Source organism: Anomaloglossus baeobatrachus, chromosome 6 (assembly GCF_048569485.1).
Source record: "Anomaloglossus baeobatrachus isolate aAnoBae1 chromosome 6, aAnoBae1.hap1, whole genome shotgun sequence".
In the NCBI taxonomy this organism is placed as follows: Eukaryota; Metazoa; Chordata; class Amphibia; order Anura; family Aromobatidae; genus Anomaloglossus; species Anomaloglossus baeobatrachus.
In genome coordinates, this window is record NC_134358.1 from 63,185,402 (window position 1) to 63,209,263 (window position 23,862).

Here is a 23,862-nt window from a genome sequence, read left to right on the forward strand (position 1 = left end):
TTGCCTCCTGTGTGTGTCTAGGAAAGTGGATTTTACCAAATGTCTGAAAGTGTCTATATAGTTATCCAGATGAGGGTTGCGTCCTGGTGGAGGTGTCCAATCTGATCTTTTCCTGGTTGTCAAGATCCGTCTTCCTTCAGTCTGGGAGGATTCTGAAACATCTGCATCGCTAAAATATTCCCTCAGACGTAGTCTCCTGAAGTAATCTTCCATGTCGCTGCAGAGTTCAATTTTGTCTAGAGCTTTAGTCGGACAAAATGAGAGTCCTCTAGAAAGCACAGCAACTTCCATTTTGTTTGGTTTGTAATCCGAGAGATTGATAACACAGTTAGATGCTTTTGTGCCTTGAATGGACTTGGTTTCCAAGTTGTCAGGTTTTGGCTTTGTTCTCCACCTGTTTGTATTAAGTCCTGAATTGAGGCGCAGTCTGTGTAGCTTCTTTTCCTTGTTGTGGATCAGAAGGGTTCGTAGTCTGTAGTAGTATTGTTGTACTTCTTGTTCTGTGCTTTCTGGAAGTGTCTTCCTTTGTGTTTCAAATTCCCTCTGGATTTTACTCTTGATGCTGTAGAAGACATGCAAAAGGTGATTCCTTAGTCTCTCAGAAGTCCTGTGACAAAGGTTTTGTGCATAATGGGTATTGTAGGTATGTAGAATTGGGTTTGTAATCCAGAGTCCTTTGGGGATCAGATTCTCCTTTTTGCATTTGGATAAGAAAAATATGTCGCTGTCCAGTTGTGCGCGTTTCTTCAGAAGTGCCTTTAGTTCCATAAAGATGCGGTACATTCTGGTATCCTCCATTTTGATACAAGTAAAATATATCTTTGTACCGTGTTAGCCAGTAGAGATAAAAAAATTTGTTTAAAAGAACAGAGAGTCCTCAGTGGTTGATACCTTTTAATGGCTAACTGAAAAGATGGTAATAATTGCAAGCTTTCGAGACTACTCAGGTCTCTTCATCAGGCATGGTATAACACAAAATCTGAAGAGTCACGTATTTATACACAACAGGACTTAGAATAGTGCAGTAAAAAAAAAAAAAAAAAAAAAAAAGAACAAGTTATATGAAACAGAACTATCTCTATGGCAGGGGGACAAGCTGTTCTAGCCATAAATACTGCTGCAGTTCAGTGTGAAAGTTTTATTGTCCTTTGATAAGGGTCTGGTCCAGGGCTGTGACATGCTCGGATGGTCAGAGGAGCACATCTTTTAACTGATGTAAAAAGACATGAATCCATGAGACACATTCATTCCTTCTCTGAATGTGTCAAAGGTCATCATAAGTTTGTACTCCCATAGTCTCCTGTCTCTCTGGGACTTGAAGTTTCCTTTCAATACCAGCAATTTCATGTCCATGATGCTGTGGTCTGGGTTACAAAAATGTTTGGCCACAGGTAGATCCATCCTTTTTTCTCTAATTGTGTGGCGGTGAGAATTCATCCTTGTCCTGAGCTGTTGTCCTGTCTCCCCTACATACAGACCCCCAGTTGGACATTTGGTACATATAATTAAGTACACCACATTGGTTGTGGTGCAGCTGAACGTACCTGGGATCTTGTAGTCCTGATGTGATCTGGGAATCTTTATCTTGTCCGTTGTCAATATTAATGGACAGGTCTTGCATTTTTTCTGGTTGCAGGGAAATGTTCCTGTTGGTGTTGGAGAGGACAGGGAGCTTCTGACAATGATGCTTCTTAGATTTGGGGGCTGTCTAAAACACAGAAGTGGGGGGTCTGGAAAAATAGATTTTAACCGGGCATCTTTTTGCAGTAATGGTTGTAGTTTCCGTGCAGCTCCTCTAAACACCTCCAGATGTGGATTGTAGGTGACTACAAGAGGGACCCGGTTGTTCTCTTCTTTGGTTTTATAATGTAGAAGATGGTTTCTTGATATTCTGGTGGCTCTTATAATCTGGTTTTCAATTGTTCTTGGGTGGTAGCCTTGATTCAAAAAGGTTTTTCTGAGGCCCTCAAGGTGATTGTCTCTATCTGTACTGTTGGAACATATCCAATTGTACCTGATAGCCTGCCCAAGAGACAAGACTACCAGATAGCCATTAATTTGGATGAGATAGAGTTTGCAATTCAATATGTAGCTAAAAACAAAAAAACCTTAATAAAAAGGTATTCCCATCTCCAAGATCCTATCCTAATATATACGAGGGGTTGCGCATACCTGTGTTTGCTGTCAATGCTCTTCTGAAGCCTGGCACTTCCAGTCATGCGCAGTAGACCTATCTGAAGCTGGGACGTGTACACCGGATTCATACTGCGCATGACCGGAAGTGCCCAGCATTCAGAAGCGCGGTCACAGCAAACATAGGTACGCGCGACACCACTGATGATACTGAATTGAATAGCATGTTACCACAACCCTGTGGGTATGCTAACATGCTAAGAGGTCAGACTAGTCGGGGGATATAACACCATGGGGACTAGTTCCTGCATTCATTAACATAAGATAAAAGATCTTTAAAAATACTTTTTCTAAAGATCCCTTTATCTATGCTACTAGATACAGGGACTGTTAGGGAGGGATTCGCAATATTCACTTACCGTAGAACTGCTCATGGTTCTGGGTGCATATTGCACCTGACAGGTTCCCTTTAATCCTTTGGCCGAAGATCGGCACTGTTCTATTGGGGCCCCAACTGATAAATGGGCCGGGGAGTGAGCATAAGGGATAATGCTCTGATCAAACTGTGTGGGCGGCCAAAGAAAACTGAGCGCTCCGTCACATGGATAATAACTTAAATTGCAGCATCGGTTGGAACCACATGAGCCAGCGGTACGTAAAGCTGAGCTGGGCTTCCTGCAGGGCCACCACCACATTCAACTATATGTTTTGCGAGAGGGAGGTAACAGGCTACCTTATGGTATGCTCACACAGCGATTTTTGAGGAATCTATTGTAGTACTTGCCTTTCAAAAAAATCAATGGAAAGATTGTTCCTATTCATTTTTATTGAGAACACCTTGCTGTTCAGGCTTTTGAACATTTTTTTTTTTCCGTTTAGCTCTAACCACAAAGTGGTGAGAAGAAGTGACTATTCTTTAGGAAGTTTCAACCATAAAATTGCTCCATAGTTTATAAAGTCAATAGGAAACCTAAATATACACTGCAAAGAATTGTTGAGTACTTTCTGTAAGAGTTTCTTTCTCATTTTATTTATCAGTGAAGGGATTTCAAAAAGTTAGAAATATCGCCCTAAAAAAACGGAATAAAAATGGCCAGAAACATGGATTAATGGAAAAAGCTCCAGGAAAACTGTAACAAAAGGCTTTAAAGCGCACCAATCACCAGGATTTTCCTATATAACCTAAAGCCAGTGCTATACTGGTGCTATCATGCTGATTCTATACATACCTTTAGTTGTCATATAGGATGTATAGGTTTTGAAATAAGTAAAGTTTGTGAAATGTACAGTTTTTGATTGGTAGCAACTGCGGAGCAGATAATAGCTGGGGTGGGTTTTGATAATTCCCGCCCCCTGCTGCCTGCTGTTCCTCCCCCTATCTTTTTGTGAGAGGACTGGTGAGTCAGCTGCAGTGTTATGTAAGAAGGCTGATGATCCTGATGTGCCAGGTGCAATCTCCCCACCCAGCCATAAGAGGGAGGTCTGTGCAGCCTGGAAGAGTTAGGGTACCTTCACACTTTAGCGATGCAGCAGCGATCCGACCAGCGATCTGACCTGGTCAGGATCGCTGCTGCATCGCTACATGGTCGCTGGTGAGCTGTCAAACAGGCAGATCTCACCAGCGACCAGTGACTAGCCCCCAGCCAACAGCGACGTGCAAGCGACGCTGCGCTTGCACGGATCCGGCGTCTGGAAGCTGCGGACACTGGTAACTAAGGTAAACATCGGGTATGGTTACCCGATGTTTACATTAGTTACCAGCGCACACCGCTTAGCTTAGCGCTGGCTCCTTGCTCTCCTAGCTACAGTACACATCGGGTTAATTAACCCGATGTGTACAGCAGCTACATGTGCAGAGAGCCGAAGCCGGCAGCACAGGCAGCATGAGAGTTGCGGAGGCTGGTAACTAATATCGGGTAACCACCTTGGTTACCCGATGTTTATCTTGGTTACAGCTTACCGCAGCTGCCAGACGCCGGCTCCTGCTCCCTGCTCGCTTCATTTGTCGCTCTCTCGCTGTCACACACAGCGATCTGTGTGTCACAGTGGGAGAGCGCCTTTGAGGAAAACGAACCAGGGCTGTGTGTAACGAGCAGCGATCTCGCAGCAGGGGCCAGATCGCTGCTCAGTGTCACACACAGCGAGATCGCTAATGAGGTCGCTGCTGCGTCACAAAAAGCGTGACTCAGCAGCGATCTCGGCAGCGAGCTCGCTGTGTGTGAAGCACCCCTTAGGAGAGGAGGGACTCAGAGCAGAGAGACTGGAGAGAGAGATGGCTGCCGGTGTCCTGGTCAGTGCTAGCAGACCTGGAGAGAGAGAGAGAGGGTCCACTGACTGCTGTGCGAGCAGAGTCCACTCAGTTGCTTGTGAGTGGATATAAACTGGTGTCAGAAAGAGAAAACTACTGCAGATCTGAACCTGGAAATGATCTTGATCTGAGGCCTTCCTATCAGACTGTGACTTAAGCCCTGAGAGCTGTCCATAGTGATTGTCAGTGCCATACAGAACTGTTACAAAGCTGGATACGGAATGGATATCCCTTTGCCTGGAGACCCCCCTGGAGATAAATACGCATAACAGTGAGTCCTGAGCTCAGGCCTGGCCTATATCTTTTTGTTTTTGTGGACAAGCATGCACACTGACTCAATAGTGGTTTGGCGCCAGACCAGGTCAAATATATACTATGCAGCAGGCATACTGTATACTGTTTGTGTATTTCTGCCAGAAAGTGGTAAATCCAGGGGAACATTCCTGTGTTGCTTATATATGTGGGGGAAGGGCGGGAAATTAGAGTTTCTGCTAAGATTGTTAATTGGTGTGCTGATCCAGGGACATACACCCAATGATTTACACCTTGTAGTGTTTCCAGACATTACTGGCTAGGTAAACTGTTCCTGTCCTATTTTAGTCAGTCCTTAGCCCAGCACGCTGATCCCGGATCAGTAATCGGGTGCCTGTACATTTCTTTGTGTTTGCATTTACTTTACAACCCCATTGCCTTTATTGGACTATAAAAAGTTTACGTTTAAACCTAGACTGGAGTAAAATCTTGGTTTCACATTTTATTTATGCTAATTTCATTATAGAAGCGTTTTACTAATGGTTGTGGCTAAATCAAAGTGGCTAGAAGGACCTTGATGATGTCATACCCTTGTGACCAGAATGGTCGGGGCCTAAGATAACAGAAAAATAATGTTGCTTTCTGGTATCAGCTACTCTTCTGGTCACATGGGTATGACATCAGCAAGGTTGTTCTAGGCAATTTGATTAGCCACAACCATTAGTAAAACACTTTTATAATATAATTAGCATAAATAAAATATAGTGGGAGAAACAACAGGCAGGGGGATGGGAATCACTATGAATACTATGATTTCCCACCCCAGCTATTAGGTGCTCGGCAGCTGCTGCCAATCAAAAAACTGCTCATTTTACAAACTTTATTTGCTTGTGTTTCAAAACCCATATGTAGCGCCCCTGAGCCACTCAGGGAACTACAGTGAACTGCATCCTCTTGAGGATGCAGGACCTACCCCCTGGTGTGAATTAGTGATGGGCAGTCCGGCTCTTTTTGCTGGTCCGCTTACCATGGCTCCGCTCACCAAAAAGAGCCGGCTCTTTTGGTTGGTTCATGGATCCCTATTAAATATCTGTTCACCACAGGTGAACACATATTTAGGCTTGAGTTAACGCTGCCAAAACCACGCCCACCCATAGCTAAACCTCAGGTTCAGGTGGGCGGGGTCTCCCCACCAAACACCAAAATTTTATGTCCAGTGAGAGCCAGTAAGAGAATATATTGGCTCTCACTGGGGATCCGGCTCCTGTCAGTCACAGCAGGGAGCCGGATTTTTGTGTCGGATTATTCGCAACCGACACATCACTAGTGTGGAGAGGAGACCTGGTGGGGTGGAGTACTTGGGTCATAATGGTCCTTTGCAGGTAGGTTCCCCTGGACATTCTGAAGTCACAGAGCTTGAGTATGGTGGCCCAAGAGATGTACTTGAACCACTCCGAACGAAAGGGTTCAGGGCTGCTTGATGTGAGAGGTATGGGACCCTGGAGGTATTAGAAACCTGGAGCTGGGAGCCCTGGGTACTGAAGGAAACAGAGCTATGCCATTCTGGGAAGAAGAAGGAAACAGCCTTGAAGAATAGTGCAGGTGGAAGCTAAACCGGAGAAGTGTATCTGCCCGTTGTAAACGTATAAACTTGTGGATAAGGACAATTTCTTGAGAAAGTGTGTCTAATTTCATACGGAGAACCTCATAAGGCTATGTGTCCACGGTAGAATGTACCTGCGGATTTTTCTGCATGAAAATCCGCGACTTTCGCGGCAAATCGGCACCCGCGGATTTGCCGCGGATTTGCTGCGGATTTTGATGCGGATTTTTTTTTTTTTTTTTTTTTCCCATTCTATACCCAAAATCCGCACCAAATCTGCAACAAATAATGTTGCTGCAGATTTTTCCGGATCAAAATCTGCGGCAAATCCGCAGTGGAAAAATCTGCAGCATGGACACAGCATTTCCAAAATGCCATTGAAATGGCTTGGAAGTGCCGCTGCTGCAGATTTTCGGGAAATCCGCGGCAAATCCGTGGCAAATCCGCGGCAAAATCCGCGGTAAATCCGCAGCGTGGGCACATAGCCTAAGACAGAAGAAATCATAACATAGCGGCCAGCAAGTAAGGGCCCGCCACTCCACACATTTATCAGCGACACGTATTTCATGTAACAGGACGGAGCGCGATACTCAATCTCGAGCTTGCCCATGACAACAGTGTCCCCGGTACCCATTACACAGTCTGGCAATCATTTCCACCAGGGTGATGCACCTTTGGTTCTATGAAGGCCAGAAGTCCAACCAGAAACACGAACCTCTCAGCTTTCCTGACTTGTCTGTTTTAATAAATAATTGTTTTGCTAATAAATTAACAACGATGGACCCTATTTTATTAGTACTCAGCATTACTATGGAAAATGTATAGTTCTTTTTTTATCCACTCACTGCTTATAGTGCCAAAGTATATAAGGACATACCATAATGAACACAAACATGATGATTGGCAGTTGTCAATTTATTTGTACATTTTGAGGAATAATAACAGAGACACCACTCAATGCAGAAAGTTTTTCAGGAACTTTTATCTTATGAAGAACGTATCTATTCACTGAAACAGATGTGTTAGGAGAGCAGACAGATCGAAATGAAGTTGGAGAAAGTTTGGATAACAGTTTCCAGAACTTGCCTAAACAGAATGAAAAGCTGCATGAAATACAGACACAACAACCCACGCAACAGGTGATAAGTGCGGAATTCTCCCATACCAAAATTCAGCACCGGAAAGGTTGTGTTGTGTAACGTTTTACTGATCAGAGAAAAAAATTATAAGGAAACATTCCCGGTGCACCGGTGACACTGAGTGGTGAGTTCCTTGCATTGCAAGTCAACACTTTGAGATGAACTTGGATTACCTAAAGCAAATACGAATAAAGATCAATTATTTTGGAGACTTTATATATGGAAGGGTTTTTTTTGTATGTGTTTCTCTCAATAGAATTGAATCTTCTACACTATGGATATTCTAGTTATTGTACATTACTACATGTCAAACGGAACTATGGATGGTAGAGATATTTTTAGGGGCATCGAGCCGTGGCTATATCATTTATAAGAGGCAATATTTTTAATCATAGTTTTGAAAATTGGAGATGTTCCGAAAGAAAGGAGCTAAATATTTTGGTACCAAATTATGCATCAACAAGTCTTGTTTAGGAGCAGCCATCATGGTGGCTTGGGCTCGATGAAAAATAAAAAATGAGAACAATTCCAATAAACGAAGACTTTAATGTGGGGTTCACACAGACTGGTGTGGTTGTAAAAAAGTGAATTATTCTCAAGTTTCTCAACATCACTGACAAGACAAATTGTGAGCTGTCTTTACTAGGGATGATCGAATACCTCAAATATTCGGCTTCGCAAATATTTTCCGAATAGGTCGCCACTATTCGACTATTCGTGAATCGTAAGTCTATGGAAAACCCGAGTAACAACTATTTGGAACTATTCGGGCTTCCCATAGACTTACATTGCGCATCGAATATTCGCATAGCGGCGACCTATTCGTCAGATATTCGCAAAGCTGAATATTTGAGGTATTCGATCATCCCTAGTTGTTACATCTGAAAAGGCGACCTCACAACTCTCGAGGTTCCACTACAGTCAGGCTGACTCTTGGATATCGCTTGTCCTGCTGTGCCACTGCGGCAATCTCCAGTCACTTGGTATGGATGCTGTTAAGATCTTGCTTGGATCTTCATGACCGCTATATCATTAGTTTTCATAGATTCCTGACTATCTGTGGCTGTAATCTTGCAACATGTTTGTTGCACAATACTCTGCAGAAACAAGAGTATGCTCACAAGCCAGGAAGAGGCTAGCACAGTTGTAGTCCAAGAATTGATATGTAGGGGGTGCTGACTTTTCAAGGAACTATTCAACTTGAAACAGCAGCAATGGCAGCACCACAGGTATAACTTTAGCATCCTTGATGTCACCCAGTACATACCCCAGAAGCCTAATCACAGGCGAAACGACCGTCGTCCGCAGTGAGGGGCCGCATCCAGGTCTTCTCCACCTGCCTATTACTACACACCTTTTAACTATGTGTATGGAATAAAGATTCTCCGGAAAAAGATATCAGCATTGGTGCGGTCTTATTCTTCTTCTTTATGGATGATTGGAACTGACTGTTTCTATTTGGACCTGCACGCTGATCCGGTTTTTACCAAGGACGACTGGTGCTGTATTCCTTCCCCTCCAGAGAGCCCAGGTGTAACAAGCATATACGGGTAGTGCAGGACTGCACTCTTCCTTGGATCTATATTATTACAATACCCCAGAAGTCTGCCAGACCAAGCGCCTACCTCTGCAACATCACAGCAGACATACTATTGTGTTATTGTACCACCCCCGTGCCAGCGGCCGAGCCGCTCGGATCCGGAGCCGCGGTGGCTCAAGGGGTCTCCGGACCTGGGGGTTGACGCAGACACTCAAATTTAAAGAAGGGGGTATATACAGGGGAGTTAGGAGGTCGTGACGCCACCCACGGTGCGTGGTAATGTGTAGTATCACCTTTGCTGTTGGTGAGAGGGGGGAGCCCGGGTGGCGATGTTGTAGCATCAGGATGTGTTAACCCCTCTGTGGGTAGGGAATTTGTGCCCTTGGGCCTGTTGATGTAGTTGGAGTTTGGGGTGCCGTTGGGAATAGGAAGAGGAGCTTTTCAGTGTACTCACTCAGTCCAGGAATAACAACACCGACAGCTTGTAAACCAGAATTCTGAGCACCACTGCAGCTTGTAGGGAGCACGCTTGGGTCCGTGCCCTTGGTGTTGCGGTTAGTCTGTGGCCCTTTCCTTGGCACCTCTTTTCCCTTGCTGGACCCTTAGGTATAAAACTTTTTGGGTCCCGCTCACCCGTATGGCTAACGAAGTGAGCTTGCTCTCAGGGTTCATGTGTAGGATTTCTTTGGACTGTATTGGGAAAGTCCTATCCCATCAGTGCGCTAGTACCCCAATTTTGGAGCTGGTTGGGGATGACACTTGAAGTTTTCACCCCCCGTCGGGTAAATTACCGGGACGCGTGAAGCTACTTCCCGGTCTAGGGTCCACGTGCCCCGTTGTGCTCTGGCCCCTGCCCGGAGATGGCTCAAGGTGGCCGGCTGCCCTCCTCGGCAGTCCGTGCCCCTTGACACGATACCCTGCGACCGGGGTTCCAGCTCCTACCAGGCCCAGACTAACGTCTGCCACCTAGTACTCAGGAGCCCAGCTCCACTTGTGACCTTTCCTCTCGAGAGTCACTTCACTTCTCTCTCCTTCCACTACTCTTTTACTTCTCCTGTCACTTTTTCACTTACCCCTACCAACCCCCCATGTGGGCGGCCCTATTCCCTTCAGGTCCCCCAATGGTGTGTCTGGTGGGTACAGTGTAAAGTGTTTCTAGGATTTTGATTGGTTAAGCTGTTAGCAACACCAAAGGACCAGGACCCTTAACCAAGGAGGGTGGATACTGTGCAGAAGGGCAGATTGCACAATACCCTGTGACGACCTGATAGGCCAGGGCGTCACATTATTATGCTAAGTCAGTAACAGGGGCGTAATTACCGTGGTCGCAGGGATCACTACTGTGACCGGGCCCGGGGGTGCAGAGGACCCGCCGGCCTCAACACCTGTTTCAGTTGGATGTGCATCCGAGGGTGCACATGCAACCTGAAATACATTGCAGCACTGAGACCTGTCCGGTCCCTGTACTGCGATGTGCCGCAGATTAAGCCTGTGAATATCCACTGCTCCCCATGACCATAATTCTGGGCATGGGGAACAGAGAATATACCCGTACAGCTGACAGCACTGTAAGTGGGCGCACATGACAGTGATGTCATGCACTGCGCCAGCTTACATGCTGGTCAGTTGCCAGCATGCAAGCACCAGAGGAGGACACCTGGGGAGCAGCAAGAAGGTGAGTATAACTGTTTTGGGTTTTTTTACTGAGTTCGGCGCGCTGGGTGTTCACAGTAACCAGGATGGGGCCATATACCAGGATGGAGCTATATACCAGGATGCAGCTACATTCCAGGATGGGGACATGATGTGGCCATATATAGCAGGATGGGGACATAATAAAGTTAGGATTGGGACATATATCAGGATGGGGCTATATACCAGGATGGGGACATGATGAAGCTATATATGCCAGGATGGGGAAATGATGGGGCAATATACACCATGATTGGGCTATATATACCAGGATTGGGACATATACTAGGATGGGGCAATGATGAGGACATATATACCAGGATGGGGACATGATGGCGACATACACCAGAACAGGGCCATGATGGCGGCATATGTACAAGGATGGGCTATGATGGGGACATATATACCAGGATGGAGCCATGATGGGGACATACATACCAGCATATAGTCATGATGAGGTTATACACCAGAATGGGGGACATATTTACCAGGAAGTGGCCCAGGATGTGGGGAGATTAGTACAGGATGGGGGGTATTACTACACAATTAAGGGAATGGGGGGTTTGTCATATGTCTTTACAGGATTTTGAAGACTAAAATGGCCCAAATGGGGATCCCGGATCAAACTTTGCACCGTGGCCCATCAGACTCAAGTTATGCCACTGGTCAGCAAGGTAGTGGCATGTACTTCAAGCATCTTTAGTGCATGTAACTTTTGCCTATGTACCATTACTTTGCCGGCTCAGCACATCTTCTGTGAGCTTGCAGAGAGTAGTGCTAAGTCTGTCACTCTTTAGGCATGCACAGTGTGATGCCAAGGCATTGGTACATAGGCAGAAATTCACATTGCATGCCTAAAGTCACTGTTAGGGGGGCTTTTCACGTTGCGACATCGCTACTGCGATATCGTCGGGGTCAAATCGAAAGGGACACACATCCGGCGCCAGTAACGACGTCGCAACGTGTAAAGCCTAGATGCACCGATAAACAATCGCAAAAGCGTTGTAAATCGGTGATCTGTGTAGTGTCGGTCATTTACATAATTTCGCTGCAGCGACAGGTACGATGTTGTTCCTCGTTCCTGCGGCAGCACACATCGCTGTGTATGAAGCCGCAGGAGCGAGGAACATCTCCTTACCTGCCTCCAGCAGCTATGCGGAAGGAAGGAGGTGGGCGGGATGTTAACGTCCCGCTCATTTCCGCCCCTCCGCTTCTATTGGCTGCCTGCTGTGTGACGTCGCTGTGACGGCTTAGGAAGGAGGCGGGTCGCCGGCCAGAGTGGCGTCGCTGGGCAGGTAAGTGCGTGTGAAGCTGCCGTAGCGATAATGTTCACAAGAGATCGCATCTGTGACGGGGGCTGGGACTATCACGCTCGGCATCGCTACAATCGGCTAGCGATGTCGCAGCGCGCAAAGCCCCCCTTAAGGCCCTGTCACACACAGAGATAGATCTGTGGCAGATCTGTGGCAGATCTGTGGTAGATGTGTACCGCCCCGTTCAAGGACGGCTGCCGAGCCGCTCGGATCCGTGCTCGTTGGTGGGTGTCTCGAGCTCTCCACGGACCCGGGGTCACGTCGCTCTGAAAGGGGGTTGGCGCTACATGTAGGGACTTCGGTGGGGAGATCCATGGCCGGAGCGCGGTGGTTTGTAGGAGATTTAGGTTTGTGACGCCACCCACGGGTTGTGGTGAATGGATGGACACCACCGCTGCTTTTGACTAGGCTCCCGGGGACGGTGTTGCACAGCTTGGTGTTGACCCCCCTCCGTGGGTAGGGGGATGGTGGTCCCAGGGGCCCGAGGGAGGTGCGTGCTGGAGTGTCGGTGCAGTGCGGCGCGGTGCACGGCTCGAAGGCACTGTTGTACCTACTATGAGAAAACACGCTGAAGTCTCTGGTAAACCAAACAAGATGGTGAACAGTGCCCGCAGCTGGCTGCAGTTTTCCCCTTAACAGGTTGGTGGTTTCCGCCTTTCTCCTGCACCTCTCTTGTGTTAAAGTTATGACTCTTATGCCTAAGCAACGGTAGTCCGCTCCCCGGCTTGCTGTGTGTTGGGAGAGCCCTGTTTGCCTGCAGACGCTGGCCCTTGGGTCTCTATGCCTTGGTGATGGCTTTACCCTAATCTTTGGGCTGTTGTCTTCAGTCGGGTCTTGTGTGGGAAAGGTCCTAAAGTCCAGTCCTCAATCAGTTGATTTGACTTAGCCTAGTTGTTTCTGGGCCTCGTACTGGGTCTGAGTACCCCTCCTGGTACTCCGGTTTCCAATCGGTTCCCTGGTTCGGTACCGGCGGGCCACCGCCCGTCTCCGGTATCCACGGTTCCACCGGCTGGAATCCCAGCTCCTGCAGGCGGCCACAACGGTCTGCCTCATTGCCAGAGGTGACTGGGCTCCAACCCAGACACCTGGTGTAGACTTTGGCAGGCCTGAGCACAGGTCTGCCATTAAACTTGACTCCACTTCACTCCACTGTCAAAGCTCAACTCTCACTAACTGTTTTCCTGCCTCCAGGCCTGTGAACTCCTCGGTGGCGGAGCCAACCTCCTGGCTCCGCTCCCCTGGTGTGAACATCAAACCCGGAGGGTGGTGACAGGTTTGTCGTTTGGGTGCTGTCACCTTTTTAGGGGAGGGGTGTGTGTGCATGGGACTACCTGGGACGACCTGACTAGTCCAGGGTGTCACAGATCTGTGGTAGATCTGTGGTTGCAGTGAAATTGTGGACAATCAGTGCCAGGTTTGTGGCTGTGTACAAATAGAACAATGTGTTCATGATTTCACTGCGACAACAGATCTGCCAAAGATTTCTCTCTGTGTGTAACTGGGCCTTTAAAATTGCACATTTATAGGATTTAGAAAGCAGAGAGGAGGTGAAGGAGCAATGTAGAGACATCAATGACTCCTCCATGGGCATTATATTGGCTGGAAGAGTCCATACTAAGAGCACACACACGTCTTGGACTAGACCAGTTAATTATATGTGGCACCATAATATTAAAAAGTTGATTTACAGTTACGCAGAGATCTTTGCCTAAACATTGAGTTTGCTAGATTAGTGTTAAATGAAAAATGCAGCACTGTAATTAGTTAAAAGGGGTAAATCCTGACAAGTTCCCTTTAAATTAAACCTGACATCTGATACATGCTACCCAATTTGTGACCAGCATAGACTGCTGACGTGATGAAACTACCTGAAGCCATGACCCTTCTCACCTCTACATATGACATCTCTCAATTCCCTCTCCCTGCCTGAATACACCCCTTTGAAACTCAAATATCCAGGCCAGATAACTATAATCTCATTTGCTGGATGAAGGTTGGTCACAGCATTTATTTAAACCAACATTGCCATATTACTGTATATCAAAACATTCATCCACCGAAGAGCTGGAAAGCAATAATGCCTACCACCCGACTCCAGACAGTAAAGCGGGCTTTACACGCAATGACATCGCTAGCGAGATGTCGTTGCGGTCACGGAATTCGTGATGCACATCCGGCCTCGTTAGCAATGTCGTTGCGTGTGAAACGCAGGAATGACCGTTGATGATCAAAATTACTCGCCTAATCGTTGATCGTTGACACGTCATTCTATTCCCAAATATCGTTGTTGTTGCAGGACGCAGGTTGTTCGTCGTTCCTGTGGCAGCACACATCGCTATGTGTGACACCGCAGGAACGAGGAACAACATTGTACCTGCAGTCGCCGGCAATGAGGAAGGAAGGAGGTGGGTGGGATATTACATCCGCTCATCTCCGCCCCTCTGCTTCTATTGGGCGGCCGCTTAGTGACGCCACTGTGACGCCGCACGAACCACCCCCTTAGAAAGGAGGCGGTTCGCCGTCCACAGTGACGCACAACCGACGGGGGCGGGTGCTATCGCTCGCGACATCACTAGCGATGTCGCAGCGTGTAAAGCCCGCTTAAGAGTGGGCTCACTGAACGTTACCGGGTTGACAGCTGCCGTGACAGCTACCTGGTTCCCAGAGCTCACAGCTACCGGGTCTCCTGCCAGCTGTGAAGCCCGGAAATCTTAAAGCAGCCTGCAGATTTCACAGCAACTGGGAAATTCAGGAACCTTAAATGCTCATTTAAAGTCTCCATTATAAGAGCCTTCAAGGGAGACTTTAAGGTTCCTGGAGTACCCAGCTACTGGTGCAGCTGGAGGCTTTGAACTCTTGCCAGAGTTTACAACCTCTAGGTGTACCAACAGCTGGAAACTCCAGGAACCTTAAAGTTTACCTTAAAAGCTTCTATAAGTTTTCTGACCCTCTCAGCTACCGGACTGTTGGACTGAGCTACCGCCGTGTCACACACTCCAACTATGAGTTCATCCTGAGGTCACTTCTGGTGGTTCTTCCGATACCCTCTGAGTGAGGAAGCAGCTGTAACCTCAAGTGAAGTCAGTGCTGGACTGTGGGACTGCACTGCCGCCATGACACGCATTCCAACTGTCTGGCACTGCATTCACCTGAAGTCACAGCTGATGGCTCACACAGAGGGTACTGTGAGAACCACCAGAAGTGACTTTAGGTGAACACAGTTCCGGACTGTCTGACTGCGTGAAACAGTGAGACCGAAGTCCGACAGTCCAGCACTGAGTTCACCTGAGGTTGCAGCTGGTGGTTCACTAGGTCTGGCACCAGGTTTTTGTTACCTCATCTGAGAGCAGCATAATTTATAAAAAGAGACACTGATTCCAATGAAGTATCTTTTAGTTTACTGGGTGCAGTAGTTGGGACACAGTCAGAGATTTTAGCTGTAGCATGTAGCAAAGCTCAGAGGACCAACCCTGCCCATAGTACTCTGTGTACATTGTATATTGTCAGGTAGTTGCTTATAAGAGGAGGGGGCGTGGTCAGTCTAGCAGGCATGGTATGAATGTTGTAGTCCAGGCAGTGATGATAAGACACTCATTGTATTGAAACAACAGCACCTCGCCTAATAAGTGACACTTGTCCTGAAATTATTGTCAAAGCGTACCGTCTCACTAAATGACGTACCAGCGATTCCGACCACGATATAACCTGGTCAGGATTGCTGGTGCGTCGCTACATGGTCGTTGGTGAGCTGTAAATCAGGCAGATCTCACCAGCAACCAGTGACCAGCCACCAGCGACTCATGGAAACGATGCTGCGCTTGGTAACCAAGGTAAATATCGGGTAACTAAGCAAAATGCTTTGCTTGGTTACCAGTTATTTACCTTGGTTACCAGCGCATACCGCTTAGCGCTGGCTCCCTGCACTCGCAGCCAGGGTACACATCGGGTTACTAAGCAAAGCGCTTTGCTTATTTACCCGATTTGTACTCTGGCTACGTGTGCAGAGAGCCAGCATTGGCAGCCTGAGAGCAGCGTATGCTAGTAAACAAGGTAAATATCGGGTAGCCAAGCAAAGTGCTTCGCTTGGTTACCTGATGTGTACCTTGGTTACCAGTGTCCGCAGCTTCCAGACGCCGGCTCCCTGCTCCCTGCACATTCAGATCGTTGCTCTCTCGCTGTCAAACATGCCGATGTGTGCTTCACAGCTGGAGAGCAACAAGCAAAAAATTAACCAGCACTGTGTGTAACGATCAGCGATTTCACAGCGGTGGCCAGGTCGCTGCTTAGGGGTACTTTGCACGTTGCGACATCGCTACTGTGATATCGTCGGGGTCAAATCGAAAATGACGCACATCCGGTGCCGGTAACGACGTCGCAACGTGTAAAGCCTAGGAGAGAAGATGAACGAGCGTGAAACAGTTAAAAATCGGTGATCTGTGTCGCTTTCGTCCATTTCCATAATTTCGCTGCAGCGTCAGGTACGATGTTATAACTTGTTCCTGCGGGAGAACACATCGCTGTGTATGAAGCCGCAGGAGCGACGAACATCTCCTTACCTGCGTCCCGCCTGCAATGAGGAAGGACGGAGGTGGGCGGGATGTTTACGTCCCGCTCATCTCCGCCCCTCCGCTTCTATTGGCCGCCTGCCATGTGACGTCGCTGTGACGCTGCACCACCTGCCCCCTTAGGAAGGAGACGGGTCAATGGCCAGAGCGACGTCGCAGGGCAGGTAAGTGCGTGTGAAGCTGCCGTAGCGATAATGTTCGCTATGGCAGCTATCACAAGAGATCGCATCTGCGACGGGGGCGGGGACTATCGCGCTCGGCATCGCTACCATCGGCTAGCGATGTCGCAGCATGAAAAGTACCCCTTAGTGTCACACACAGCGACATCGCTGATGAGGTCACTGGTACGTCACAAAACCTGTGACTCAGCAGCGATCTCGCTATGTGAGAAGTACCCCTTAGATCCCATTCTCATGCTGTTTTTAGATTCATAGCAAAAGCGTTTTGATAGATTCCTTTAATTTTGCCTGGAAAATTGTATCCAGATCTGACAATCTATTTCTGAAGAAAATTGAACCTGGTTCTCATTTCTTGTGAGCGTTCGCAATCTAATTGTTATTAATATTATTATCTAATAAATTTGTTCCTAGTATATGACTTCCAGATGCAAATCGAAAAATCTGAAAAAGAATTGACATGAAAGTTTATTATACATATTTTATAATACTATTGTAATCTCACATATGATAGAATTAACATAAATATTCACATAACCTTTCACTGCTTTTACAAGTATCACATTAATTCTCAGTAAATCTGCAAATCCTAATCAGCCACTAGTATAATTACATATGAATATAAATGGAGAGTTCAGTTGCTTGTTGGTTCTGTCACCAGTTTATCTGGCCAACATCCATCAATCTCTCCAATAATGTAGACACTGTTACTGCACATCTTGAGATGTTGCCAAAACATGTTTTTCATTTGTCATTTTAATGAGAGAATCTATGAAACTCTTGCAGCAACTCTTCACTGAGTAATCAGTTTGTGGCATCAAAAGAACAGTCAGGACTGGAGCGTATGACTGGTGGAGAGGCTACCCGACTCCCTCCATGGTATGCTCCACTAATGGGAATGTGTCATTAATTGCATGAATATTTATTATATTTATTATAGACGAGTGAATAGATTCAAATGTAAATAAAAGCTTATAACCTTTAAATTCATCCATTGGTTTCATAAATTACTCTTTTGAAAGCTGAAACCCTCCCAAATTTGGTTTAGGTTATGAAAATAAAGTTGCTGCAAAGCTGAAATATTGATCATTTAATGAACACAGAAAGGTCAGATTTTAGCAGCACAAAAGTTTTATCGCCTTGTCATATAATGTACCCAATCCTAGTTTACATCCTCACCTGTGCTCACTAAATGATCGGTTAATTAGTGGGTGTGTAAAAAAAGAAACCCAGCACCCCAGATCTTCAGTTAAACTGCAACTTGACCTCTGACAACATGCCAAAAATCCACCCCGCGACCAAAGCCTTGATTATCAAGAGGCTGAAGACCAGATCCACTGCAGAGGTGGCTGGCACCTTTAATGTGTCTCAGCGTCAAGTACAAAGAATTAAAAAAAAGTTTGATACACAGCCAAGATAAGCACACAGCTGGGGGCTGCAGCCTTTAGATTTATGCTTTATCTGTGCTTGGTATCATAATATGGGGGGACCCCACCCCATTTTTTTAAATGTATTTATTTTTACTGTATGATAGACGCACACAGCATCAGTGATTGGAAGTGTCAAACACGCTGTCATGCAGAGTGGGGAAGTATCTAACTGCAACGTATCACAGATGCCAGGACAGCCGGTGGGTGGGGAAAGTAGTGCATATGCATGAGCCTAATGTGCAGCCCTGGAAGTGAATGGGCTTTCAGCAGTTACAGTCTCGGTAAGTACAGCCTACTTGCTTTATTATTTTTCTCTTTATTCTTCCTTTATTTTTTTGCTTTCCAGAGTGCCGGACCCAGATCATTAGCCGAAGTTCCCTAAGAATTCCGGACCCGGGTACCTTTGAAACCGTGCGGAAACGGAATTTACAGTCCGTTTTCGCTCATCACTAATATTTAAATAAACCATGCATCGGTTCTTTCTATAACAGGTGTACCTGCATTTGGCATTTTAGTGCCTGTTTGGCACTGCCTGCACCCCATACAGCAAAATCATGCTGGTTGGTTCTCTTTAATGGCATAAATAATGTTTTCTAAAAGTGCGATAGAATAATTGGCTCCATGTAACTTTAAATCACTAAAGACAAAAAGCTTTACTTTCTTGGAATTAATAGAATCTGGTTGCCATGCAGAAACTGAAGCCAAAACACATTTCTCTTCCTTCCATGCAATGTGTAAATTGTGAATGTGACTCTTCAATCTGTTATTCGTGTTGCTATGCAATCTTTCATTTTCAGATTCTGCAATGACAAAATAATATCACAGTTTTTAAATTAACTCTAACAATCAAGATGAACGTTTACACCAGCAATTACAGCCGGGATCAGCGCTGATATTTGTCAAAGGATTGCTAATTAACAATCAATCATTGAACTGTGTGTTAACACGTACCGGAATTTTCCATCCAGATTTTTAGGCATTTTACAATTTTGTAAAAGCAACAAAACAAGAAAAAATGTCCTTATCTACACGCTGCTGGTATTTTACATGTAGATATTGACTTGGAACACAGACTCTTTTTATCTGCAGCATGTCAATTTCTGGAGCTGATTAATTGTGGTTTTATTCCCTACTAGCTGTAGTACCCGGGATAGTAACTATCTCTGTCTCTCTCCCAGTCTGTCTGTCTGTCTGTCTGTCTGTCTATCTCTTTCTGTCTGTGTCTGTCTCTGTGTGTCTGTGTGTGTGTGTGTGTGTGTGTGTGTGTGCGTGTGGCTCTGTCTGTCTGCCTCTCTGTCTGTATCTTTCCTACTCTGTCTCTTTCCCCCTCCGTCTCTGTCTCTTTCCCTGTTCATCTTGTTGCCTGTCTGCCTGACTCTGTCTGTCTCTTTGACTCTCTCTCTTTGTCTCTTTCCCTGTATGCCTCTTACTTTGTCTGTGCTTATGTCTGTTTGTTTCCGCATGTGTTATTTTGCAGGATCCTGCCACTTGAAGTTTATGGGCAGGCATTGAAGTCATGTGATCGGGAGTGAGGGGAACTGAACTTGATAGACTGGGATCCGGCATCTGACAGCTGCAGACGCTGGTAACCAAGGTAAACATCTGGTAACTAAGCGAAGTGCTTTGCTTGGATACCCGATATTTACCTTGGTTACGAGCATCCGTAGCTGCTAGGAGTCAGGCTGCCTGCTCCCTGCACACGTAACCAAGGTAAACATCGGGTAACTAAGCAAAGCACTTTGCTTGGTTACCCGATATTTACCTTGGTTACGAGCATCCGCCGCTCTCAGGCGGGGGAGAGAGAGAGGAGAGAGAGGGTGGGGGAGAGAGGGACGGAGAGAGAGAGACTGATCACGCCAGGCTGGTTTCTGGGCATGCTCAGTAGAGCAAGCAGGATCCTGTCTATCAGAATGCCAGCATTCACATGCGTTTGCGTGCAGTATAGTCAGGATCCAGTGAAAAACAGTATTTGGACGCAGCTCAAAAACGCTACAAGTAGTGTTTTTGAAAAAAGTAAAAAAACTGCAAGTCGCTGGATCCTCACTATAACGCATGCAAACGCATGTGAATGCATGTTGACGCAAGTCCATTGCAAATGCATTGAAATGAAAACGCATTTGCACTGGATCCGTTTTTGCGTTAAAAAAAAGTTCATGACGCATGTTAAAAAAACGTAGTGTGAAAGCAGCCTAAGCTTCTTATACTAACATTTTATGTTTTTCCTATAGCAACCAATCACAGCTCCTATTAATAACCCATAGCTCCTATCTCCATTGACTTTAATGGAGGCATGTTGTTTGGAGAGTAACTGTAAAGTGAGGGGTTAAATTTTCCAGTCAAAACATGGTCTATGACGTTCCCTCAGTCACATGAGGCATCTGTGCAATATTTTGTGATTGTAAAAGTCAAAATCTGCAATTAAATCACATATTTTACAGATTGTGCTGATTACCACATCAAAACATTCAAGCTGAGAATAACAACAAAAAAAATATTTCAAATTAAAAACTAACAAGCAAAAACATGATACCTATTTGGCTGATTTCTTATATCCTAGCAGTGTTTCAAATCCATTATCAGTGCATCTGGATCCCTGTGCTGAAGCTTTGTTCAACGTAACCATTTGAACCAATCAGGAGCAATTCAGGAACCCCTGATGATGCAAAAGTAAAGGTGAAACGTGTGGGTGTCCTTACCACATGATTTTCCAGTTTCCATAACTTATTGTCATTGTTATGTGATACAGAATAACGTGTGCATTATGATCTGGAACCATGGAAGATCACAATAGATCATTGGCAAAAAAGGTGGCAAGAGCATTGGCAACTAATCTGGCCGCCATCCCCTTACTAACCATCAACACTAGAAGTAGCTGAGGGGTGAACTAACATCCTATGCACCGCGAACCCAGCCGGAGAACTAGCTATCCTGAAGGAAGGAAGGATGAATAACTCGCTGCCTCAGAAATTGACCGCAAAAGGTATAGCAAGCCCCCCCACATTCAAAGACTATATACCAGATATAGGAAATATAATACACAGATGGATGATAGGATTAGCAAAGGTGAGGCCCCACTGACTAAATAGGAAAGGATAGGAAAGGGGCTGATGGTGGCCAGAGACAAACCCTACAAAAATCCAAATACTCGATAGTACAAAAAGTCCTCAGATCACACGATCTGAACTCCGTCCTATATCAGGCGCTCTTGTCAAACCAATGAACAGAAAACATGAAAAGTTACAAATTCAAGAAGCAACAAACACATGGACTTATAGGAGCAAAACTCCAAACATAGCTGCAGGGAGCTTCCCAGCTAAGCAATAAAGAGGGAAGATTCCTGCATGCAAATGAACAGACAAAAACCACAGTAAATGACAAACCCAGATAAGAACATAAGAACAAAACAACATAAGAAAGAACCAAGCACTTATCTGGGGTAGATGTGGTCTGGAGCAAGATGAGAAGGCTGGTAAACTAAAGAACAAATAAGAAGCGGCTCAACCTGCTAGCAGACCAAGGTTTAAATAGGCAGAGAGTTAGCAATGGAAACGCCTATTGCTCCAGCACACCTGGTCTCTGTCCAAACCATTCCTGGCCACAAGAGGGAGCCTCACAGCAGCAAAAGCATAATTGACATTCCCAACATGTGTGTTTGTGAAGATGTAGTTTTAAACTTTACTATGTATTTTTTTTTTTTTATTTACCTTCGCATTTACTACAGTGAAACACTTGCATTTTAATATGTATGATATATTTAATGTTATACACTGTGATACATTGCTGGTTTTATGTAGCTTATCAGCTTGCACATTTGTGGCTGGCTTATACTCTTTTCATCTTTTTGGATGTGTCATGCAGGGATAGGGGGACACAAGATTAGGGGTGCAAGATTAGGGACACATTAAAGAAGATGTAAAGGTAGATCCTGATGCTAGGGAAAAGTGATAAGGGTCATCACTTAACTCACCTGTGGCTGCTTCCTGAGATTCCCTAATGTCACTAGACAGGTCCTTATGTGCCGCCCCCGTGCCAGCAGCCGGCGCTGCTCGGATCCGGATCTAGGGTACGGCTTGAGGGATCCTGCCGGACCCGGGGGTCGTGCGGACACTCCGACTAAAAGGGGACATATTTGTGCGGGGATGGTAGTAAACTGTCTGTGATGCCACCCAAGGTGTGTGGTGAGGTGTGGCACCGCCGCTGCTGTTGTGGGACACCCGGGGCGATGGGATGGCAGCTTGTTGTTAACCCCTCCGTGGGTAGGGATGGTGGCCCCGGGACCCGTTGACTTGGTGCAGGGGACGGTGATGGCAGAGACCGGTGCACCTGGTCATACCAGGGAGTGTCAGATTACTCACGATGAAAGAAGTCAGACAAGTCCTTTGGTTAACCAAGGTGATGGTGGCCGGCCGCCGTGGCCGGATGTATTCTGGTCCCCCACCCGGGCTGGTGGTCCGTCTCTCTTCCCTCTGCACTGTGCTGTAGTGTTGTGGACTTCCCGGTCTGGAACTCAGGAGTCTGCTCCCGGTAATACTGTTGGGAGCCGTGCCCGCTGTCATTGACCCGTGGGATCTACAGGCTCTGATGGATGCCCTATCCCTTTCTGTGGGTGGTTGTCTCTTTGCGGGACTTAGGTTGGGACAGGACCTATAATCTTGCCCTCAATCGGTTAATTAGCTAGACCGTTGGTTCCGGTCCTGGCTTCAGGGTCCGAGTACCCCCTCTGTGCACGGTTTCCGTTCGGGTCTTCGGTGTCGGTACTGGCAGGTTCCAACCCGGTCCCGGTAAACTTCGGATCTGCCGAGCCGTCTTCCCATCTCCTGCTAGCTACGAGCCCACTGTCTGCCACCTAGCCAATGTGTCCGGGCTCCGACTCTGACACCTGTCAGTTTAGCCTCAGGCCTATAGCAAAGGCCTGGACTTCACTCCTTACTCCTCACTCCTCTTGGGAACACTCTTTACTTTTTCCTGCCCCGAGCTCTCCAGACCCCTAGGTGGGCGTTTCTTACCGTCTGGTTCCGCCCACTGGTGTACCTGTCTTTCCCTGGGGGAGGTGACTAGGGTTTTCTGGTTGGCTGTGTGTCACCTAGGTGAGGGAAGGTGTTATGCGGGGGCCTATGTGTGACTACCTGACCTGTCAGGATGTCACATTCCCCCGTGGTTAAATACAGCCCGACCGCGGGCTGTCCGACCACCACCATTTATTAAACCGGAACTGTAGAAAAGGGGGATAAAACAAGTTTACAAGTATAATAACATATTTACATCGAGGTAACTTTCTTCCCTTACGGGAGGCACAAGGCTTAAACGTTGCTAACGGACCGGGCCACCTTCTATTCGCTCCCGCCACCCAAACAACCTGTTCTCTGGTGCCACCACCAAGACAGGTGACACCCCTTTACCCCAGTTCAGGAACAGGCCCAGGTAGCACCCACACGGGCCGGGTAATAAGTTCCTTACCCGGCAGTCCTTGCTACGGGTCCCCACGATCTGGAGGGTGGTTACCGATTGCAATGGTGACGGACTTCGGCCGACCCCACAGCAGGCCCTTCCTCCAATCTGCCTCTCCCGAGACCGGGTCAGTGCTATATGAAGGTGGACGCCAATTATTTACAAGACCAAATAGTTCTTGGGTTGGCCTGCCAGTTTACGGCCGTGGTCCATGTTTAAAACGCTGTAACTGCAGAACGGTCCCAACGGAGACACATAACTAG